This window comes from Peromyscus leucopus, chromosome 1 (assembly GCF_004664715.2).
Source record: "Peromyscus leucopus breed LL Stock chromosome 1, UCI_PerLeu_2.1, whole genome shotgun sequence".
In the NCBI taxonomy this organism is placed as follows: Eukaryota; Metazoa; Chordata; class Mammalia; order Rodentia; family Cricetidae; genus Peromyscus; species Peromyscus leucopus.
The window spans coordinates 142,756,649-142,778,975 of NC_051063.1; the positions used below are offsets into that span (position 1 = coordinate 142,756,649).

At 42.6% G+C, this 22,327-nt stretch overlaps 1 long non-coding RNA gene across 9 annotated transcripts in view; it reads right to left on the reverse strand.

The window, feature by feature from the left end:
• LOC114700664 overlaps nt 1–22,327 on the reverse strand; it is a 51,089-nt gene that overhangs the window by 7,690 nt on the left and 21,072 nt on the right. For 3 of the 9 annotated variants that reach the window (XR_005089905.1, XR_005089903.1, XR_005089899.1), the window contains exons 2-7: nt 18,456–18,630; nt 18,066–18,123; nt 16,414–16,534; nt 14,038–14,170; nt 6,333–6,450; nt 1,763–4,298 (exon numbers count right to left, since the gene is read on the reverse strand). This is a non-coding gene — a long non-coding RNA (uncharacterized LOC114700664). The remainder of the gene's footprint in view (nt 1–1,762; nt 4,299–6,332; nt 6,451–14,037; nt 14,171–16,413; nt 16,535–18,065; nt 18,124–18,455; nt 18,631–22,327) is intronic. The other 6 variants (XR_005089907.1, XR_005089904.1, XR_005089902.1 and 3 more) reach the window with 5 other exon arrangements.

A 22,327-nucleotide genomic window follows, 5' to 3' on the forward strand; every position in this document is an offset into this window, starting at 1 on the left:
AACCATCAATGAATCTTAAAGCAAATACATTCACCAAAGAGGTTGGTGATGTATGTGTCTCTCTGGGGGAAAGGGCCACAAATTCCATTAATATTTTCAGATATGTTCTCACACAAAGTAAGTTTTAAAAACCGCTGTGCTAGGCCCCAGTCCAAAAGCAAAGTCTCCAATGGGTCTTGATGCTCTCTTGGCGGAGACCTTTGGCCTGCAATCTAAGAGTTGTTTCTTGGGCCTCCCTTTAAGTGGCAGATTATCAGTTAGATTCTCTTAACTGAAGATCATTCACATAGCGCCTACATCTCACCCAAAGGAAAGGCTTTAAATGCTGAAGCCTTGCTGCTCATAGCTACTGGACATTTTGTTAATTAGTTACAGATAAGCCCTTACAAGTTTGCCTGTTTTCCCTGGGCAGAAGCTTTCCTGTGTGCTTTTTCACGTGATTAGTCTATAATCTTATTATCATAAGATTAGAGGTAGCCTCAAAACCATTTTTTAAAGATTTAAGGGCTCGGGGTGTAGCTCAAGTTTGCAAACTGCTTGTGTAGCACGCAGGAAACTCTTGGGTTCATTCCCCATCCTCGCACAAACGGGGCAGGGCAGTACACTCGCGCAATCCTAGCACTCAGTGGTGGAGGCATGAGAATCCAAAGTTTAGGATAATCCTTGGCAACATACAGTTTGAGGCCAGCCTAAGACCAAAGAAACCCTGGGAAGAGAAAGAGAGAGACAAAGACAGAGAGAGAGAGAGAGAGAGAGAGAGAGAGAGAGAGAGAGAGAGAGAGAGAGGAGGAAGGGGGTCTATTTGTTCGTTAGCACAGTTCTTGGGTCTTGCCAACGGTCCCTACAACAGCAATATGGGCACATCCATGTCACTACTCTCCATTTAGCAGTGAGAGTTAGTATTAATAAGTGGGGAGTGGGGAGAAAATAGAAAATGACAAAGGAAAAAAAAAAGGAAGAAGAAAGGGGAAAAAAATCTACTTTTTTCTAAAGTGCGTGTTGGCTTTTGTGTGTTTCCTGTCCATGGGGATGAGCATGTAAATCATACAGAGTCCTGTTCTCAGGCCCTAAGCCAGGGTCCCCCCTGGAGCTTTCTCTCAACATGGCACTACCCCTCTCAGAAACAGCTCAGGGGTGGGGAGGTGGCTCAGTGGATAAGAATGCTGGCTGAGCAAGCATGAGGACTTCAGTTCAGATCCCAGGTCCACATGTAAAACCCCAGGTGTGGCCTTTCCAGCCTGGACTCCTAGCTCAGGACTGGGAGTGGGAGGGTCAGGAAGATCACAGCAGCTTTAGATGGAGAGTGTAGAAGAAGAAACTTGACAACCACTTTCTCTGGCCTCTGGCTGAAGGGTACTCCCCTTTCTCTCCCTCTCCCTCTCCTTCCCTCCCACCCCCTTCCCCTCCCTCTCCCCATCTGTTTCTTTCCCTCTCCCTTGCTCTCTCTCTCTCTCTCCCTCCTTCCCCCTCTCTCCATCCCCCCACCCTGGTCCTACAGTTGCTAACTTTATCAATTCTGGCAGAATGAACAGAATGAAGTCAGAGAAGGGAAAAGCCTCCCGGCCTCCTGTGCAATCATTCCCACGGAAGTCAGTTGAGTCCACTGTTAGTCAACAGCGAGAAGGTCGAGCAAGCAGGCCCAGTCCTAGGAGAAATGGAACCTGGCGAGACCCACAATCAAATACTTCCCTGTGAGGTGGAAGAGGCATGGCACTTACATGACCACAGGCCGCAGAGGGTGTAACCCGATGAGGCCTCTCACCTGAGCTCCGAAGGGATGATCTGGAGAAGCAGTTGCTTTGTGCAGCATTTCCAGAGCCTTCACTAATACCTGGCTTTGTGGGAAGATGATGGAGAGAGAGGAGAAAGCAAAGGCACTTTGGTCTTCAGTGCCGGATTTATTGTCTGGAAAGGGAGGAAAGCTAGACCATGCAGAAATGGAAAACTTCTGACTTGTGGAAATCAAGAAAACGGCTTCTTTCCTCCTTTGTACACCATTGTCCTGCTAACATGAGCCCTACACAGGCACCGTTCTAGAAGAAGCCCAGCCTTCCTGTTCATCGACACCAAAATTCTGATTGGAAGCTCTTCCAAGTTAATATGGGTGACACAGTTCTTGGGTGGCTCTTTTAGGTTCATCACCATGAAGGACTTGCAGAAATGGCCCAAGTCCTCATTAGGTTTCTACCTAAGGTGGTGAAAGTCCCAGAATCAGGTGCTGATTATAGCTTGTGAGAACTAGCTGCTCCAGCATGGCATTCTGTCGTGGTTCCACTGATCTCTCTACACCTTTCAAAAAGTATGTGTAGAAGCATGCAACTTGGTCATGGTGGAAGAAATAAGGACTCCCATGATTTACTACCTGAGTAACCCTGTGCAAGTACACAGACTCTCTAGACCTCTGCACCAGATCTGTTAACTAGAGATAGTAACACCTACCTAACACAGTTGTGTGGAGAGAAATACAAGCTCCTCTCCCAGGAGAAGCTGTATCTATCTATATGGGTATGCATTTACATGTGTCTGTACTGAGTATTTCTTAAGATCAATTTCTCCTTTCCATCTTCGTAGCTCACAAGGTGATTTTTGAAAAAGTCAATCAAGAGAGGAAGGAAAGATACATATTTTCTTCTCCAATAAGTAAAAGCAATTAAACGTCAAATATTAACTGTTCCTGGGAGTAAATTTTTTTAATGGGTTAAAGGCTCAGCCATTATAGACCTCCAATATGTAATTTCTAAGAAAGGACCAGGTAATATATTTTTTTTAATTAAGTGGAAGATAAAATGCTAGAGCGATGTATCCCTTCAGAAAGCACTTTTTTATCCATTTCCAGTGGTTTCCAATTGCATCATGCCTCTTAAGAGGACCAATTTGTTTAACATCACTTTATTTTTCAACCTTCACATGTGAGAAGCATTGATTTATGATTCCGCTGATTAAAGCAATGGTGTCTGAAGCAATAATGATTTCAATTATGGAACTTCCACCAGTGTGCATTATTCTGATTTTCCCTCCATTCTCACCACATTTTGATTCACTAAAGAAGGGGGCCTGAGTAGATGATGTAATTTCGAAAAGCCCCTGGACTAATTTAATATCAGAAAAGAATGTATGGACAGATGGACTGATGTTCCATTTTGGATTATGGGGATGTATTGTATTTTAATATGCTCTGACAAACTCTCCAACAGCTCCCCGGTGAGCCCCTACCTGATATCATTAGGGTTATTTAGTGCTTGGAGCCTGCTCAATCCCCACCGGGGCCACAGTGAACTCGTAGGAATGTGCACACTCCATTCACTCCACGTCTAGGGTCATGCTTTCTCTTTATGCTGGGCTGGAAGAAATGATTAAGCTCGTGTGTGGATTTTTAGCTTGTTGAAATCAATGGGACACACTTAGCACTGTCTTCTGATAGCAAGGGCCCCCGTTACTCAGCATTTAACTACTCTAAAAAATTAATTAAATGAATGCATTTTTTAGATATTGAGAAAATTAACTTTGAAGAAAGAATGTTTATCCTGGCTTACAGTGAAAGTGGCATCTGTCCATCATGATGTGATCTTGTTGCTTTGGGCTTTCTACAACAGAGAACATCCTGGCAGGAAGATGAGACAGAGGAAAAACACATACAGCATCTAAAAACAAAGAGAGATGCGGGGTCTGAGTATCCCCTTCCAAGGCAAGACTCCAAATGACCTAGCTTCCTGACAGTAGACCCCACCTCTTAAGTGCCCCACAACTTCACAATAACCGCATTAGCTGAAGGACAAGCCATCTCCAACATGGGCCTTTGGAGGACACTCCAGATTCAAACAATAACACAGCATTGTCCCATAGACAAGGCGGGTAAGTAGGACACTGATGCCAGGCCAGAGCCACAAACGAGGAAATGCCCCCGTGCATCAGTGCAGCGTGTGACCTAGTGGTGGGGGTACAATGAAGACATTCTAAGCCCACCCTTGCCACTTCTTTGGCTGTCAAACTCTTGAGACAGCGCATCCCAAGTAACTGAAAATTCTCCAGGAATCTTATGCTGGGAGAAGAAAAAGGCTAATAGCCCGGTATCAACCAGACAAGGAGCATGTCTTCCCTGAAGAGACTTCACATAGTTCAAACTACTTTGCAGACCACCTTATAGGAGAAACTGGAGCCAAAATAATGACCACAGGCAGGACCACGTCTTGACCAGGACCAGTCGTGCACAATTCCTGCCTTCTATTTAAGCCGAAATGTCATGGCAGGACCTCAAAGATGGAGTTGGGGATATTGCCGCTTTGTTCTTCTCCACACATCTGTTCAGGGTGTGACATTGAACAAATCTCCTTTTAGTGCATTTCACTATTAAATTGTCCCTTCAACTGGCCTATTGAGGATGAGTAGTTAGACTTGGTTTCTTAGAGCTTCTAGGACCTGGGATCCAACCCTGACTCCAAGAATAAAGGCAGTCACATTTTTTAAGACAGAGACTCACTGTATAGCCCAGACTAGCCTCAAACTATGTAACCTAGGCTGGCTTCAATCTCCCGATCCTCTTGCCTCAGCCTTCCTAGTGCTTAGATTATAGGCATGCACCAGTATTTCTGGCCCACCATTGATACTTATTAAAGGTGTCCTCCAGTGAAGATGTGCTATCTGATAAGAGCTGCTATTCCTGTGCCCCAGGGAATTGTTGTCACAGGTGTCTGTGACCCACAGGGCCACACCTTCAGACAGTTCAAAGAGAACAAGAAATTCATAGTGTTATGTCAAGTTGAAGGTTCTCCATTTTTCAGCATTAGCCTCACACTGGCCAAATGCAGCCTGCCTCTGGAGTGCTTCCTTATTGATGCATAAATGGCCATTCCATGCAGTTATTGGAAGGGTGTACATAGCAAGACATCATGCTCTGTTATAACTCTAACAAAAATTGACAACTTTGAAGCTGGAGCTAGAGCTCAGTGAGTATGAGTACATGCTTCACAAGCATGAAGACCTATAGCCCAGGGTTGTGGGGGACAGAGAGAGAATGGATGGGGCTTGATGACCGTCAGCCTAGCCCCACATTCAGTGAGAGACCCTGTCGCAAGGGATAGAACATGGACCCAGTATCCTCCTTAGACTTCTACACCTGCACACTCGTGTGCAATACACCACACATACAAGCCACACACACACACACACACACACACACACACACACACACACATGCACGCATGCACGCATGCACGCATGCATACACATTAACAAAGTAGTCTTAGTCTGCTACATACCAAGAAACAGGTGTTAGACATTAAAGATGTAAAATAAAATACAAAACCCATTTTTTACCATCAAGAGGCTGGCATTCATATCTACAAGAATTATGAAGGATTTCAGGTTTAAAAACATTAAAAGAAAATGCCACCTAACATCGAAGCCCAATCTATCATATTTATTTTTAGGTAAGAACCTCCTTTGTTACCCTTCAAGTAAATTAGTTTGTTCCTATGCTCTGATTTGAAACTCCATTTTAATTTGAGAACTAGTCCTGTGACTACCAACATCTGTGTAGGACACACTTCCATGAATGTCTCCAACACCAACTGGGAGGTGAAATTCCAGTCACACCATGATAAAGTTTTTCTTCATCAAATCAATGCTACAAATTTCTTAATTAGACACTGATATTACTAGACTTTCCCATGTTTTCAACATAGTTCTTAATCTCAGTGATTCTATGCTGCTATAGTTTTTATGAGAGTTGGCCAGCCAATGCTGCACCCATTCATCTTTCTGGAGAATCATCTTAATAATTTTTTTCAATTGAAGGAAGAGAAGCCCCAAGACACAAATAAAAGCATTCAAGGTCTAGTCACTGAATTTGTAGCTTAGCGCTTGAAATATTATGCCCAAAATTGCTTCTTGGAAGAAAATCGTATCACAGTTAAGATTCCTTCTCATTAAACTTTATGATTGTTTCTCAGACTCTTCCTTGAAATACCTCAAAATACTTCCCCTGAATTTCATATGGGCTCCCTTTTCTCCCTTATAAAACTATTCTTTACTTCCTCTGAGGGCATTACCTAAAGGCAAAGCTCTCAAACATCAGCACCGTGTGTAGAACTCAGAAAGAGCCATTGCAGGTGGTATGCTATGCTGGGTAGATTAGAACACAAAATTTCATTCACCTTCTACCTTGATAACAGTCAAGAGCAAGAGATCGATCTTATTTCCCTCTTCACATAACATTGCCAACCACACCTTGGCATGTATCTCCCTATCCTTACTCTTCCTGCTACCCATCCCCATGGCAACCTTGAGAACTTCTCCCCAGAGAAATTCATTCAGGCATCAGTTACGTACTATACCTGGTGCTGGAGAGTGTGGAGCATCTACATCTTTTGACTTGATTTACCCTGCTGATCATTCTTATGAGATCGCTGGCTTCCTTAGAAGTAAGTCTCTTTGGCAAATCTTCTCCAGAGCCTTCATGTGAAAAATAGAAGGAAAAAAGATTGAGAGAGGAGTAGCTTGCCCAGGTCTATGGCTCTTCCCTGAATCTGTGGTCCCACGTTCCCCTCTTTTGCTCTTGCAGCCATTACTTACAACAGGTCTTATCTTGGTTAGATTGCTCTTGCTGTGATAAAACACCATGACCAAAAGCAACTCGGGGAGGAAAAGGTTTATTTGGTTACATGTCCCAGTGACAACCCATCACTGAGAGAAACTCAGTGCAGGAACCCAGAGGCAGGAACTGAAGCAAAGGCCATGGAGGAGTGCTGCTTACTGGCTTGCTGCTTTACCTGCATGTATTTATGTACACCATGTACGTCCATGGTATCTATGGAGGTTAGCAGAGGGCACTGGATGCCCTGGAACTAGAGTTACAAATGACTGAGCCACCATGTGAGTGATAGAAGTTGAACCTGGGTTCTGTGCAAGAGCAGCAAGTTCACTGAACTGATGAGCCACCTCTCCAGCCCTTCATCTTGTAGTTTTATACAGCCCAGGACCATTTGCCTAGAGGTGGCCCTGCCCACAGTGAGCTAGGCCCTCCCACATCAATCATTAATCAAGAAAATGCCCTGCAGACTTGACTACAGGCCAATATGATGGAAGCAATTTTTTTCCAAATGAAGGTCCTTCTTCCATGATGACCCTAGCTTGTGACAGGTTAACAAATATCTAATCAGTACAATTTTTAAACTAGAATTTTACTTCAATTTTATCTTGAACAGAAAAGACCTCTGTAACTCAAAGTCTGGACTGCTCCAAAGCCCAACACTTTCTGAGCACTGACATGAGGTCACAGGTGGAAAATCCTGTACTTAATTTCATGTGACGAGTCACAAACAAAATGCAGCTGCAGTAAACATTTGGTCCAAAGTATACAGAAACCAAAGCTCCCTGTAGACTTGAGTCCCATCCCCCAAACAGCTCATTATGTGTCCACAAATGTTCCAAAATAAAAAAAAAAAAAAAAAAAAAAAGCCTGGAATAGTTTTAGTACCCAGCATGTCACACAAAGCCTGCCCAACCACTTTGAAGACTTAATGAAGACTTGTTCCGTGTGAATCCCTAACCATCTCCAGGGACCGAACAGTGTGAACAAGTAGCATCTGATATAGATCCCATCACCTGCCAAGGGTTCCTCCCCGTGGACCACTACACAGAGCAACCATAGCCAGAGATGGCAGATATGCTCATCTGAGCTTCTTGCCATCCAGAGAGTCAGTCTGGCTAGTTTCCACTTCAGGTAGACCTAGAACCCGTGACGTTAACTTCAGAGACGATTTTATCTAATTCAGGATGAAAGTAATGAGGGAAGGGGGTGCTGATCAATTGCATCCAGGACAAATATTTCCTGAGTTATGCTTCAGGTGAGTTCATTTGTCACTGTGGTCTGCTTTGAAGCTCCATTTACACTTGAGGACTAGTCCTGTAAATATCAACACTCACACAGGGGCCATTCCCATGAAAACTTCTAACACCAGTGGACAGTGGTGTCCTGGGCCCCAGAAATAAGACCCATATGCATATAACTGAATGAGTCCAAGGAGCTGATGTGATGCACTGATGTCACTGCGGACATTAGTTGTGACATGCTCCTAGAACATTTAGGTTGATCACAGATACACATTGAAAATACTAGCTACAGTCTATATGTATTTTCAATAGCCTTGTAGACCAATGGTGCTCAATAACTTGAGCTGGAGCTATAAGTGGTAACCAAACCCATTAAAGAAGAAGTTAGGGGTGTTTTTTTGGGGGAGGGGGTTGTTGTTATTGTTGTTTCTTTAATGTGGTCTTCCAGGAAGCTGCCTCTGGACATAACTACAGAAAATTAACACAATAAGTAAAGCATTATAGAACAGCTATTAACTGATTACACTAATAAAAACCAAATGGGGGCCTCGAGTCTACCCCTCTGGGAAAGGAGGACAGATAAAATAAACAAGGTAAACTGTAGAGTAAAGGATAATTGATTTTAAACAATAATGATGCAGTTACCTCCCACCACATTAAAAAAAATAGACTTCAACACCCGGGGAAAGATAGAAGAAAGTTGTTCATATCCTTCCTCCCTAATATTTAAGTTTCACACTAACAAGGATGCTTCCCAAGGCTAACAAATTAGAGAAATTAAGAAGTGCTGACAAGTTTCTTAAAGGACGGGCACCTGGGCACAGTGATTTAATATACCACTTATCAGGGGAAAAAAAACTTGGTCTCCACGTGCAAAAGGCTTGCCCCGGCAGCATGGGACAGCAAGTCAGGCTCAAGGAAAACTGACAGGCGGAAGAGGGGAAGCAAAACTAACAGTTCCTCCTGTGGTGGGCGGAAGTTTAAGTCCAACCCCACTACGTTGGGGTTGCCTAAATCCTAAAATTCTTCGGCGTAAGTGGGATCGGCTCTAGGAAGAGAAGGGTCTTCATGTTCCGTTTTCTGACACAGCATCCACGTACCGGCCTGACTTCAAATCTAATAGTCCTAATAGTAACCATAGTGAGTGCGTGCTGGGTGACATGTGTCACACTAAATGCTTAATGGGAGTTGTCGCTAATTCTTGCATTATCTCACAATTTGTAGGTGAAGACATGCGGGCGGAGGGTGACACGGTGACATGATCAAGGCCCCACCATCATTAGTCCCCGCCTGCTCCAGAGGTGTCTGCCAGCCTGCCTCAACCCAGGTACCCCACGCTTCATTAGCAACTGTTGGTGTAGGAGTCTTTTCTTTTTCTCCTGCATCTCTTCTCACTTATTGTTTTAACCGGTCTAAACCCACGGAACCAATTCTTTTTGCATGGCATATGCAGAACTCTGGGTTATTTTTACTTCCCACTGGCAAAAAGTCAGCAAATTCAAATGAAATGATAATTTCCATGTGAGAAAATAGTTTAGCATTTCCTTTAAATGTGAAAATATAAAATCTTATGCAAGACACTAACTTTTCAGTTGGCAGAAAATAGCCTGGTGGTTTCACATGAAATAAAACAAGGGCAGCTCAGATCTTCACTGCCTGAGAATTAAAGGCGAGCTCTACTGCCAGGGAACAATGGGTATTTAGGCACGAAAAGAAGAATCAGTGATATATGCAGGAGGTGTCTGCATACACAGAGAACACTCCGGTATAAAAAGGGTCACACTTATTCAATATTTGGAAAAATGGCCCGGGAGGCATCCAATGTGACAGCCAACGGACAGAAGGCTCAGGAAGGGAGATTTAAAGTTAAAGGGGGGGGGGGGATCCAGACACAAGAGCTGACCAGAAGCATAATGTGTTGGGGTCTGCACTCTTGCTAGCGAAATGTTAGAGACACTACCAATGAGGATTACTTTAAATAACATGGAGGTTCTTGCCTTGAAGTAAAACAGAAAAAATATATATATAGAAATTTCGCTTTTTAGGGAGTATGTGACACGGAAAACTCATTGTCTATGGGCGATAATATTATCTGTCTATAGAACTCAAAAAGAACCAAAATTAGCTCATTGGTTGAAGAAGAAACCGGTCAAATTTCAAACACAACAGAAAACATACAAACAAATAACTTTTCCCAGAAAACAGTAATAAAATATCATAGAAATTTTACATGCAGAAAAGCAATGAATGTGAGAACATTGAAGAAGAAAAAACTCCAAATGTAAAGGACACATTAAAAAGATAAATGAGAATGCATGAGACAACTCATTAGAAACCTTAGATTCCAAATCATTAATGCAGCAACACATCTTTGCATCATTGAATCAAGTATTCCACAGCATAAACAAATGTAACACATCATAAAATAATATTCTATGGCAGGGTTAATAAATTTAAGATTCAGTGATTGAAATGATTGATGGATTGATTTTTTTAAGACCTGGAACTGACTGTCTGCCAGGCTGGTCTTGAGCAATCTTCCTAACTCAGCCTCCTGAGCCCTGGGATTACATATTAATGTTAGATATTAATAATAACCCAATATTGCATTTTTAAAAATGTGTAGTTTAAAATCAACAAATCACTCCCTAGAACTGGCAGACACAAGTTAAGTAAAAGCTTCAGAGCATGGAATCACTATGTGCATTAAAAACAAGGCAGACCACCAAGGAAAGCAAAGAAAGCTGGGTGTGGCAGTACATGACTGTAACTCCAGCAACATGAGACTGTTGGAAGAGGGTTGCTGAAAGTTCAAGGCCAGCCTGGGCTATCTACTGATTCCAAGCCAACCTGGGCTACACTTTGAGACTGTCTTTAAAACGATCTTCAATCCCATTAAGTGTGAAACAATTAGAAGGCATATGAGCTTTTGAGGGCATCTCTGCAAACATTCAGGAAGGAAGGAAGGCAGGCAGGCAGGCTTCACCCAAGAGTCTCACCTATAGCAATGTATCCAGAAAAGTAGAAACACAAGGTTTTACAAAAGCAGCAATTACAAATGCCGTGATAAGACTGTGATGTAGCCCAGTGACAGGATGCTTTCCTAGCATCCATAAATCCCTGGATCCAGTTCCAGCATCACAATCAAATGGCATAACTACCCAGACCAAAGAATTCCAGGACCTACATGTAAAGATATAATGATGATATAAAACATGCTTAAAATAGTATTATCACTACGTGCAAATATTCATTACAGCTTACAAAAAGGAAAAGCATTTTTAGATCAATGGACTATATAGAACAGCCTCAATCTCAATTTCTAAAAACATGCAAATTTACTTTTATAAAAAGGAAACTAGAGGTGGTTGGTACACACCGGTAACCCTAGTGTTTGGGAAGTGGAGGCAGGAGGATCAGGAAGTTCAAGGTCACTCCCAGTTATGGAGTGAGTTCAAGGCCAACCTGGCTTACATGAGATCTTGTCTTAAGAAAAAAGAAAAAAATCAGACGGAAAAGGTCAGGATGTATATACCATCATGTTAGCAATAACTACATCACAGAGGCAGGAGCAGAGGTGACTTGGGGTTGCTTCATCATGCTTTCTATCATTTCTAAATATTCTCCCCCTAGACGCATATTCTTCTGACTACCCAGAGAACAGCACTTGCTCCTCCTGGCTTGTCTGGAGTATCAGCAGAAGGTAGCAGCCTGGAGTGGGTGCTGGGAAGGATGAAAGGGGACCATGGACCACCACAAGGGTTTTTGTAGTGCTCTGACTCTATGTCTCTCCTTATTCTGATTTATCTTTTCCTTCTTCATCTGTTGTCAGAACGTTTGCAGTCTCCAGCACCATCTCATTGGCTCGTCCTGTGAGTGACAGGTCAGAGTGTCCCAAGAATCCTTAATGTATTTTGTGTCAGGGGCCTGTGGGTCAGTAAGGTTATTAATAAACAGCGCCTCTTGTTCTAATTTTGGTCCCTCCTCTCCACCATGCCTCCCCTGCTGCCCTGCTTTTCCTTTCGTTTCTCTTGTCTGATCCTTTTCCCCTCCTCCCTGACACAAAGCTTTTGGCCTTCATTTGAGCTCAACCTTTGGCATTTTTCCCATAATGCTTTTTGGATGCTGCTGGCCCTGTTATGTTTTCACGGAGAATTTAATTTTTAAGAAAATGCTTGGTGTCCTAAATCAATTTGATGCAGCTCATACACTCCTGTGATATCATATGCAGGGGAGAAGGAAGGGACACCAAAAACTGGGGGCAAAACGTGAACAAAAAAGGGAGGGGGGTACCTTGTTTTTCTCAAGGATTTCTCTTAGGTTGGATGTACAAAAAATCAGGCAGAACTTGAGAGTCTATGTAAACATGGGTAGATGTGAGGTGAGAGGTAGAACACAGATTTCTGCCTTAATATTGTTCTACATGGTTGATAAGCTATAAATAACACACTTAGTGTCACATGTGTGTAGGCTGTGAACTTGGCATTTGTTAGCATTACATGGATAGTCTTAGATTTGGATATATGGACATCAACTTTATCTCCCATTCAGAGATTGATTGATATCCTGAATTTATGGTCATAGTAAGCCTGCTTTTTCTTTAAAAAAAAAAAAATTAGGCACATCTTATTTATTTATTTTGTGAGTGTGGGATGTGAGGAGCACTCTTTCCAAACACATGCAGGGCAAGGTCAGAGGACAATTGGCAGGAGTCTCCTGGCAGGAGTCCCTCCTTCCACCATGTGGATCCTGGGGACAGAACCTCTGTCATGAGGTGTGGTGGCTTTACTTGCTGAGCCATCACGCTGGTCCATGTTGCTCTATTTCTGCTGATGTTATTATACAAATAGAAATTGCCACATTACAAGCATCTCTCTCTCTCTCTCTCTTTCTCTCTCTCTCTCTCTCTCTCTCTCTCTCTCTCTCTCTCACACACACACACACACACACACACACACACACACACACACACACACACACACTGAAAGTGCCCTCTGCAAGCATGCTAATTTGAGCTGTTGCTTTCTTCTTTAAAAGAAATACATGGCGCCGGGCAGTGGTGGTGGTGGTGGCGGCGGCGGCGGCGGCGGTGGCGCACGCCTTTAATCCCAGCACTCGGGAGGCAGAGGCAGACAGATCTCTGTGAGTTTGAGGTCAACCTGGTCTACAGAGCGAGATCCAGGATAGGCTCCAAAGCTACACAGACAAACCTTGTCTCAAAAAGAAAAGAAAAGGAAAAAAGAAGGAAACACATGGCTGCATCTATGCAGAGAGCTCTCAGGGAATTACATGTACCAGTTTCTCTTAACAACAATAAAGCAATGCTTTCATACAGGAAAGTATGCAAAAGCCCATGATTCTATGTTGAATTATTCATTTTTTTTTCAAATTAACCCATTGATTGTACTTTTTTCAGAGTCAAGAACACATCATTTTTTAAAAATGTGACTCAGTTTCAGCTGCTTCCAGACCCAGCCTGGGGTCCACAGGTGGTGGAACAAGAAGAGAGGGTGGTGAGTCTCCAACTACAGTTCTTAATGCTGCGGGGATAAAATTTCTTCTAAAACTGGCAGCCTTTTTGTTCTTCTTCAGCCTTTCTAACACACAGCCAGGTCCCTCTGTTTAGCTGGGCCCTGCTGTGGTCACGACTGAACTGGACGAAATTTATGCTGCTGAAAACTTCCATTGATGTGCCTCCCCGGCACAGTCAGGGGGAGTTGTGTGTGTGTAAGCGCAGAAGATCTTGGCCTGACGACTGTAATCGCATCTCTGCCCTTGGAGATTATGGGTATGATACCGGTGAGTGTAATGGATAAGGCCGTCTGTGTACAAATTATAAATGACTTGCTACACCCCTTTCAGATGGTTGCTGTCAAAAGTATTAGCACGTTACACACACAACAACTGTGTATCACGTTACCTGTGGCCTCTGCTTCCACGGAAAAGCTCCTCCCATACCGGGCAGCAGGTGAGTTCGTCGGGAGGGGCGGGGGTGCCTATTGAATACGTACAGAGGAGTTTCACTCTTGGAGCTCCTCTGTAGTAATATGGAAATACCCAACCTGTCTCAATTAGCAAGGACGGGAATTCAAGGACAGCTGCCTGTAAAAAGATGTCTCTAAAAGACTGACACTCCGAGCATGACGAGAACTTGGTTTAACACGCAGCTGTGAAAGGAACGAGAGAATTGTGCTGCCATGGACTTACTCAGGAACTCCCAGGTCGCAGCTTCAGCTGGTGTTTACAGAAGGGGAGGACGGTGGAGAGACGCCCACGCGGTAGATGACACTCTCAACAGTTTTCTTCCAAGCGTGTATTTTTAAGTGTGTCTTCCTATGGCCTAGAAATGTACAAAATTTAAGCAAAATAAAGATCTACAAAAGACTTTTTCTTGTTCAGAAATTCTAGCATTCTTGTTCAGGTCCGTTTCATGTTAAAAATACCTAACTTTTTTTTTTTCTTTTTTTTTTTTTTTTTTTTTTTGCTCAGCCTACTAAAGGCACAGCCTGAACAGAATACATTCTCTGAATTCAGACTGGACTTGCATGCAGGACTTTTCCTCAGCTGAGTAGAGACAGAATAGTTTGGCCTTGGTAAAGATACTTGGTTTGGGGCTGGGGATGTAGCTCTATGGCAAAATGCTTGTCTAGCATGTACAAGACTCTACTGGTGTTCTCCCATAGAAAAATATGATCACCATGGAGGGGCCCAGTATTCAACATACACGCTTCTCTTTCCATGGCCAAGATTGCCTCTTTTTGTTGTTGTTGTTTTAAAACAGGGTTTCTCTGTGTAACAGAGTCCTGTCCTGAACTTCCTTTGTAGACCAGGCGAGCCTCAAACTCACAGAGATCCTCCTGCCTCTGCCTCCTGAGTGCTAGGATTAAAGGCATGCACCACCATGCCTGGCTCAACATTACCTCTTTATTATTAGTTTTTTCTTTTATGTGTGAGTATATCTATGCGCATGAGCCACAGTACATCTGTGGTGCTCCAAAATCAACCCATGGAAGTCTGTTCTCTCCTTCCACCATGTTGGTCTCAGGGAGCAAACTGAGTTCATCAGGCCTGGGAGTATACACCATTAACTGCTGAGTCTTCTCTCTAGCCCAAGATTGATTGATTGATTGATTGATTGATTGAATAACATATTGAATATCTGTTAGCATTAGAAACTACAAAGCTGATTAGATTACCTGCTGTAGATGTAATTCTAAACGGTCTTATTAAATAAGAAACACAGAGCCAAATAAAGAGTTAAAAGCCCAGAGATCAGAGCAGTAGCCAAGAGCTAAGACCACCTTATCTTACCACTCACTGCTGTCCTTCCCCTGAGAGAGACCTTCTTCCTGTGTCCTGTCTTTTTATTGCCTTTCTGTTCTGCCTTCTCATTGGTTCTAAACCCAACCACATGACTTCCTCATCACTACCTAGCTATACAGACCTCCAGGTCTCAATAAAATATCACCATAACCTGTTGCTACCACTATGGAAATTATTCATTCAAAAGCTCAGAATATTGACAGCAAATACATTTCTTTATCTTTCAGAAGATAGTTATAAACAAGACATTGCCCTCATTCTTAGAATCCAGTCTCAATTTATCTTATCTTTATAATAAATAATGCACATCATGTCCCAGGCACTAATGTAAGTGCTTTGTATATGTTAATTTATTTAATTATTAAAATAAGTGTATAAGGCAGTTCTACCAGTATCTCCATTTTGCAAATGGAGAAACTGAGTCACACATAAATTAAGATGCCAACAGGCATGGCATATTGGCAGGCTCAGGATTTAAATCCAAGCAAATCTCACTTTGGAGACTATTCTGTTAACCACTCCTTAAGAACTGACAGAATCAACATGCGTTCGTTTTTTACCATAAAAACCGTGCAAACTCCAGAAACCCTGATATGCTCAAAATTTAGTTTAGGAATTGAGCAAAATGATGGGTGCAGGGGGATTAGTGTTAGTCAGTCTGTAAAGCAACAAAAGATGAGAGTGATAGATTCTAGAAGCTCCCAAAAATCCAAAGCAAACTGAAATTTAATGGGGATAAACATGAAACACTCTTAAAAGCATTAAATCCCCTGAACATGCCCAAAATGATTGGCATCTGACTCCAGGATGTAGGGGTTCTTTCCCATGAGGGGCTCTGTTTAAAGCCAGTAACAGGACAGACACTGTCTGTAACAGTCACAGAAGTTCTGAGTATTTTGTTTGTTTCAAGAGACCTCTTAAGATACTCTGGCAATCCAAGCCAACTCCAGAAAGCCATAGGCCTGGTCCTGTGGGGAGCTAGGAAACAGAGCCAGTAAAACAAAAACCGTGGGTTCAGGAGTGTGCCTGTTATTTTTAAGTATTGACAATTTTCTCCTAGGGAAAAACAGCTCTGATGCCTCTGAGGACAGACTCCAACCCAGTGTGATTTCTGCTCCCATACACAACCAAAGCCATCGAAGAACAAACGTTTCTAAGACTGATGGCTGTATGAGTGACCCTCTGTCTCTCTAGTGGCTGTGGTCCAGGCTTCACACATGTATATTACCTGCTTATAATTTGCAATTCACAAAAATCTACCTTCATTTCCTTGAACAGCTGTCCATTCCAGAACTCTGGCTTCAGCAGGAACCTGAAACAATGTCTCCCAAGCCTCAGCCCACAGGTAGGTGTCCATACCTTCTTGATTCTGTTATAGAACCTTAAATTCAAACAAAAACATTATTTAAAGACTGTCTATTTCACAGGTAATATCAGCATGCCAACTAACGATGCAGAACTGTAGATGTTATCTCTAGTGTCACACTGCTGTGGGATGGTCTGTATGTCAAATTGCTCTGATTGGTCAGTAAATAAAACACTGATTGGCCAGTGGCTAGGCAGGAAGTATATGCGGGACTAACAGAGAAGAGAAAAGAAAGAACAGGAAGACAGAAGGAGACACTGCCAGCCGCCGCCATGACGAGAAGCATGTGAAGACACGGGTAAGCCATGAGCCACGTGGCAAGGTATAGATTTATGGAAATGGATTAATACGCTATAAGAACAGTTATCAAGAAGCCTGCCATGGCCATACAGTTTGTAAGCAATATAAGTCTCTGTGTTTACTTGGTTGGGTCTGAGCGGCTGTGGAACTGGCGGGTGACAAAGATTTGTGCTGACTGTGGGCAAGGCAGGAAAACTCTAGCTACATCACACAGAATTCCTGCTCACATCAGAATAGGCAGGCACTTCGACAGGATCCACCTTAGCATCACCACACAGCTACTTGGTCCTAACCTTATTCTAGGAAATTGGTCTGGTCCCCAGTGGCCACCCTATCATTTAGCTGAGAGCTTACTATCATTTCTAAGTTAATTTGGAAGCTAATTGTGAATGTCAGGGGTTCTGACATTGTAGAGAAAGGTAAAATGTTGAGATAAGCCAGGATCAGAAAAACCCACTGTGGAAGAAGTTGGGGTTTTGTAACCAGACGGATGTTAAAGTGTGAAGGACTGGAGCGGTATCGTTTCCTTCAGTGTCACTGAAGGACGGGATCAAAATGTCTCTAAGAATCCACATTCCAGGTTCAATCTAAGTTCTTCATCTCAGGGTTTGTTTTCATGAATTATGCACATGCATGTGTCTATGTGAGGCTATGTGCACATGTGTGCAAGTGCCTACGGAGATCAAAGGCATTGGAGACCACTCCTGCAGCTGGAGTTACAGGCAGTTGTGAGCTACTACTCCACATGGGTGCTGGGAACTGGACTTGGGCTACCTAATCAAGAAAAGAAGCTCTTTTAATTGCTAAACTATCTCCCCAGTTCCTCATCTGAGTCCTTCTAAAGGATTTTAGAGGACTGAGAAGGTGGCTCAGCAGGTAAGATTTCTAGCAAGCTTAACTAATTTCAATTCCCGTGTAAAAAGCTGTGTGCACACACCTGCAATCCAAGCACTCTTAGAGGGAGATAGGCAACAGAGGAAGGAGATTCACTCAGACATCAGGCCAGTAGTATACAAATGCAGTACAGAAACAAGAAAGACCCTGATTCAATGAGGTAGAAAGTGAGAACCTACCCCAAGGTTTTCTCTAATTTCCCCATGCACCCTATCATTCTTTCTCTCACTCTCTCCTCTCTCCTCCCCCGCCCCTCTCTCTCACACACGCATAGTATTTGAGACAGAGTCACACTATGTAGCAATGGCTAGCCTGAAACTTGGTAGGTAGACAAGACAGGCTGTGAACTCACAGAGATCTGCCTGTCTCTGCCTCTTGAATGCTGGAATTGAAGGTGTGCACCACCATACCTGGAACACAAAATAAAATTTAAAAATATCAGAAAAGCTACTGCTTTAAAAAAAAAAAAAAGAAAGAAAGAAAGTTTTTTTTTGTTTTTTGTTTTTAAAGGGGAGAGTGAAGCCGGGCGGTGGTGGCACACGCCTTTAATCCCAGCACTCGGGAGGCAGAGGCAGGAGGATCTCTGTGAGTTCAAGGCCAGCCTAGACTACCAAGTGAGTTCTAGGAAAGGCGCAAAGCTACACAAGAGAAACCCTGTCTCGAAAAACCAAAAAAAAAAAAAAAAAAAAAAAAAAAAAAAAGGGGAGAGTGAGAACTTTATAAGGAAGAACCCAGCACCTACCTGTGGTTATTTCCAATTTATCCGTCTACCAGTGGTATTTGGGGTGATCTGGCTTAAAATCATGCACACAGACATTCTGATCACAGGAGAAACTGGGCCTGTCTCCTCAACCCCACCACGGTTGGCAGCCAGCTCTTCTGGGAGGGATATTTTCATTCTTTGTGTTTCTTCGCTTCTGTGAACATTTCAACAAGCAAGGTCAAGCCACTAGCCTTGGGATTACGTTAAGGCAAGCTAAGTACCTTCAAACAATTTGGAAATTACCAAAGTTCTGAAAAATGAATACATTTTGTCCTCTGAAGAGGAAGGATCCTGCATCTTAATCTCATATAGTTTAAACCTTTGTCAACTTCAGAATTGAGACCCAATATTCTAGACGATTCTATTTTGGTCAAGATGTCTGTATTTGCTAAGCACAGTGGTGCTCACCTTCAGTCTAAGCACTTGGGAGGCAGAGTCAGACAGATCTCTGTGAGTTCAAAGTCTACCTGGTCTACATAGCAAGTTCCAGGCCAGCCAGGGCCACATAATGAGACTTTGTCTCTAATAATAATAGTAATAATGATAATAATAATAATAATAATTAAAATCTCTGTATTTGCCACCATATTATTCTAAACACACTCTCAATGGCCCTGGTAATAACCTGACTATCTACCCTTGGCCACTGACTAACCTGTAAGGTATTCAAAAACAAAGTTAAATCAAAGTGTTCTAGCAATTAAACAAAAGAAGGCAGGGTACCATTACTCCTAATTTCTTTTGCAAAAAATCATTTTTGAGGAGCATCAAGCTGAAAAGCCACACCCTGACACAATATTCGCAGTCAGACTGTGACTAAGTGATGAAAACCCATGTCTTCACTACAGGGGAACTCCGTGTCAACTCCTTTCCCTGGAAGACAATGTTCTGTGTCCGACTTGCGGGACATCTCAGGCAAGTGACATCGGGGCCTCTACCTGCTTTTCTCTGGTTCAGACGTACAGGTCAAGAGGGAAGTCAACGTTAGGCTGAAATTCCTGCCCTTTACACTCTCCAGCTTGTGGGCCAGTGCCAAAGGGCCCTGGGCTACAAAGTGTAAACAGATCTCTGCGGCCTCCTAATCCAGGTAATTGGTCCCAAATGCTGTTACCCCTTTCCAGATAGAGGCTTTGCATGCTTTTTAAGGAATCTGGAACTTTTCTCAATTGGCAGAGAACAGTTTGGAGTGTTAATTCAGTCTTTTCATCAACACTAAGGTCCCTAGAAACAGCCAGCTAGAGACACAGGAGGTGTGCGAACCTCTTTGTAGAGTTCCACTTTATTTTCTTATGTTCTTCCCCTCTCATTTCATCTCCCATCCCAGTGGGTGGAAGTTTGCTTAATTTACGTGAACAGTCTCGGCTGAGCTGTGCAGACCAAACACCACCTGCAAGACAACAGGCAGATTTCCTATCAAGACCAAACTTCAGCCTAGCACAGCATATTGTTAACAGCGTGCACTGTCATGACGTTAACCTAAACCAGTTGTTCTGTGGCATCATTTTCAGGTTGAAATTGTGCCTCTCATGTTATGTTGGGAAAACGGTGAGGTATTCAGGAGAAAGACTGGAAAGGACTCTTCTGTGATTTAGGCTGTTTCTTGGAGGACAGGCCATGTAAACTCTCTGAGCCCTCTCCAAAGCAGAGATAATTACATACAACTTGCAAATTCAATGTGACATTAAAAGAGATAAATGGTATGGGCCATAAGTGATATAAGAACACTTCATATATTACTGTATGGTACAAAGCATTTCCTAGAGCAGATTTGGTAGACCAGCTTTGTGCTGCAACCTATGCAACACAAGGAATGAAAATTCTTTACACTGGGAAATCTTTAGCTTAGAATTCAATAGGAAAGAAGCAAAAAAAAAAAAAAAAAAAAAAAAAGTGCAGCTTTCTTTGTGAGTCTTTCAAGGCAGTGCCAAAATCTCAGAGTGCCTTCAAATTCCCTTCCTTCCTTCCTTCCTTCCTTCCTTCCTTCCTTCCTTCCTTCTTTCCTTCCTTCCTTCCTCCCTCCCTCCCTCCCTTCCTCTCTCCCTCCCTCTCTCTCACTCTCTCCCTCCCTCTCTCTCCCTCTTTCTTTCTTTCTTTCTTTCTTTCTTTCTTTCTTTCTTTCTTTCTTTCTTTCTTTCTTTCTCTTTTCCCTTCAGGCCTGCCTTCTTGCTTCTTCAGATTTTCCCTAGTCACATTTTTCTGCTGACTGTCTACAGTGTGTAGCCAGAGTCTCTGTTAACCATTGCTCAGACAACGACTGCTCATTCTCCTTTTTTTTTTTTTTTTTTTTTTTGATCTTTGCTTCCAAGTCAATGTCTTGGCAAGACTTGTTCTTTAAATTCCATTCTGTTTCTTAATCCCTTCTCTCTCTCTCTCTCTCTCTCTCTCTCTCTCTCTCTCTCTGTGTGTGTGTGTGTGTGTGTGTGTGTGTGTGTGTGTGTGTGTGTGTGTTTCATCATATATCTAGTCCAACTTGCCTGGTGGAAGATTAGAGAAGATTCATGGGAGGACTGTGGAGCCCTTCCTTCTGACCTGAGGGACCAGAAGATGAGAGAGAAGACACACTTTTCTGTTTTGTTTTCCCCAGAAAATGCTTCCTATTGCTTGTAGTTATCCAGAAATGGAAAGTTCCCTCCCATGCATAGTCTATAGCAACTCATTTTGCCAACAACATAATTACATTTTCTCTTCACAATCAGTCTAGCACTAGACATGTTGGACATAAGCACTGGGAGACAAAATGGGGCATGCTGGATCGGGTCATCTCTATAAGTAGTGTGACCTTGAGCAACTTGCATAGCATCCCTTGAGCTTCAGCATCCTCCCATGAAGAGTGGAAATAGTAAAGTTTTCCTGGCATCTGGGGTAAAAAAAAAAAAAAAAAAAACCAAGTTACTTTAATGAACAGTTTAGCACAGGGCCTTGGCTGATTAAGTGTCCTTGAAATGTTAGCTGATAATTTCTCATCCATGTTCTTTTTGCTGAAAAATGTTCTGTGAACTAGAGGTTTTCCTCTACGGCAGAATGATCGCCCAATATGTTCAAAGTCCCAGGTTCAAGCCCTAGTATCTCAGAAACAAAAATGACAAGTGTGTTTGCCAACGCAAAGACAAGGACTTTCTCTCCTGTTGTTCCTCTTTGGCTTTTTCCACACACATCACTGGAAGTTCTGTTCATCTACCATTCTTCTCTTCATCTCCAGATGAATTTCAAGAAATGAAAAATAAGGCAAATGCATTCCAAAAACATCTTCCAGTTCCATCTAGCCTAAGCTAACTTCTATTCATTATTAGCTCTTTAGCCTCAAAGTTTCATCCTGAACCCAAACAGGAACTGCAGCCTACCTCAATGTCAGTGAGTCCAGGTATGGGTATTTCCAAACTCGTTTGAATTTCAATGGCACTCTTTCCACTTTCACATGCTGAAAGGCTAAAGATTTGTGGTTTCACATGAGCACCAACTGAGATTTGATAAGTTAGTCTGAATCTTACTCTGAGTTTGTTATTTGAATGAACTCATGTTTCATGAAGCTAATCCTTACGTTTAGAGCATGCCTACTATTTCTACCTCTGTTGATTAAAAAATACAATAACTTAAGTAAAATGTGAGAGGTGCTTTATGAAAACAAACTATAGTGTACAGAATGCTTGCATTCCCTTGTCTCGATAGTAAATATAATATCAATTTTACTCTTAGGAAAATATTTTTTATAGCATGTGTCTCAGTGGGTAACTACTGCCGCCGAATACCTCTCTTTATTTACAATTGCATTTATTTGTCATGACACTCCAAATTGACTAGATGATGATTTGTAATTTACCTATTTCTCTCAGCCTTTAAAATTCTGCGGCATG